Genomic DNA, 2,545 nt, shown 5'->3' with positions numbered 1-2,545 from the left:
AAAGGCAGTCGGTTTGGTTGGATTGCTGAGAACATCCATGTACGGGAAAGAGAGTGACCCATCTCTGGGGACAATGGAAGCCCTGTGGATGGAATTCTCCCAGACCTCACCTGATGCATCTCTACACTTGTATCCTTTCTGGTTATAATAAATTGATAATTGTAAGTATCAGTAACAGTCTCTGTGCATTTTGTGAACCATTCTAGAGAATTGATGAGCCCACAAGGGCAATGAGCCAGCAGGGGCTGAAAATACAGAATTGATTTGTGTAGATCCAGCTCTGGTTGGCTGGATGATAGAGAAAGACCTAGTCCCAGGGAATTAGAGAGTAGGGGAAGGAGGAGGGAGGCCAACTGGTCTGAAGGACAAGGAGTTGTGCAGACTCCTGGGCTTATGGCTACTCCTCAATGAGCTGGCCTCAAATGGCCAGGGGTGTTTTGACCCAGTTCAGGGTAGCCAGGGATGAGGTCTGATATAACTCTGGGTGGTTAGGGTCAGAGAGAGCAATTGCCATTGAAGTAACTAGCAATGACAAGTGGAAATATGGAAAAATGAGACCTGGACCCATTTCCAGCTGGAAATTGGAAATTCATGCAGATCCTTGTTATGCAGTTAGTGATAAGGTGGGGTTTGTCCATCTTGCCCATTTTATACTTCAGTTTGTAGAGTTGAAGTCCAAATCACATTGCTATATCAGTTAGTGAAAGAGGAATGTTCAAATTTCCAACAGTAATCATGTATTTGTCTATTTTTACTTTCATTTCTATCAATTTTTGCTCAAGTATTTGAAATTCTGTTCTTAGGTGCATATACAGTTAAGGGTGTTGTATCTTCATGGAGCATTGATTCCTTTATAATTATGTAATAGCTCTCACTATGTCTGATAATATTCCTTGTCCTGAAATCCACTTTATCTGATATAATATAGCTTAGATTCTAGCTTTCTTTTCTTTAGTGTTTGCATGGTATATCATTTTTGACGCTTTTACTTTTTAATCTATCTATGTTTTTGTATGGGAGCTCTGGTGGTGTTGTTGTTGTTATGTGCCGTCGAGTCAAACCCGACTCATAGCGACCCCTCCTTGGGTTTCTGAGGCAGTATCACTATGGAAGTAGGATTGCCCAACCTTCCTTCCGAGGAGTGGCTGCTGGGTTTGAACCGCCAGCCGTCTGGTTAGCAGGCAAGTGTATTAGCCAGTATGCTACCAGACCTCCCTGGTGGTGTAGTGCTTAAGGCATTTGACTACCAACCAGAAGGTTGGTGGTTCAAACCAACAAGTCACACCTTGGAAGGAAGACTGGGCAATCTACTTCTCTAGAGATACCGACTCAGAAACCTAAGGAGGGGTCGCTATGAGTTGGAACTGATTCGATGGCAGTGAGATTGTTTTTGCTTTTCATGTCATTATATAGAGGATATTGCATAGTTTAAAATCAGGAAGGGAGTGCATCAGGGTTGTATCCTTTCACCATACTTAATCTGTATGCTGAGCAAATAATCTGAGAAGCTGGACCATATGATGAAGAGCATGGCATCAGGATTGGAGAAACACTAATTACAACCTGCAATAAGCAGATGACACAACTTTGCTTGCTGAAAGTGAGGATGACTTGAAGCACTGATGAAGATTAAAGACTACAGTGTGCAGTATGGATTACATCTCAACATAAAGAAAACTAAAATCCTCACAACTGGACCAATAAGCAGCATCATGATAAATGAAGAAAAGACTGAAGTTGTCAAAGATTTCATATTATTTGGTTCCAATCAACACCAATGGAAGCAGCAGTCAAGACATCAGATGATGTATTACACTGGGCAAATCTGCTACAAAAGACCTCTTTAAAGTGCTGAAGAGCAAAGATATCCCTTTGAAGACTAAGGTACATCTAATCCAAGTCATGATATTTTCAATTGCCTCATATGCATGTGAGAGCTGGACAATGAATAACGAAGACTGAAGAAGAGTTCATGCTTTTGAGTTGTGTTGGCAAAGAATGCTGAAAGTACTATGGATTGCCAGAAGAGCAAACAATCTGTTCTGGAGGGAGTGCAGCTGAAATGCTCCTTAGAAGTGAGAATGGCCAGACTTCATCTCACTTACTTTGGTCATGTTGTCAGTCAGAAGGGACCATTCTCTGGAGAAAGATATCATGCTTGTTAAAGTGGAGGGTCAGCTAAAAAAGAGAAGGCTCTCGACAAGATGGATTGACATAGTGCCTGCAGTGATGGGCTGAGAGATAGCAAGTATTATGAGGCTGGCATAGGACCAGGTAGTGTTTCCTTCTGTTATACAGAAGGGTTGCTGTGAATCGGAGCCAACTCTATGGCACCTAACAACAACATGTCTTCATATATACGTAAATGGATAAAATTTAGACAGCATATAGCTGGATCTTAAAATTTGATGCATTCTGACAATTGCTGTCTTTTGATTAGTATGTTTTGAGTCATTTATATTTAATGTAATTATGATATATTTGCTCTGGTAGCGTAGTGGCTAAGGCACTTGACTGCTAACCAGAAGTCTGGTGGTTCAAACCC

Source organism: Orycteropus afer, unplaced genomic scaffold, assembly GCF_000298275.1.
Source record: "Orycteropus afer afer isolate SDZICR_OR568_19922 unplaced genomic scaffold, OryAfe1.0 scaffold00352, whole genome shotgun sequence".
Taxonomy (NCBI): domain Eukaryota; kingdom Metazoa; phylum Chordata; class Mammalia; order Tubulidentata; family Orycteropodidae; genus Orycteropus; species Orycteropus afer.
Note: the sequence above shows the minus strand (reverse complement) of the source record.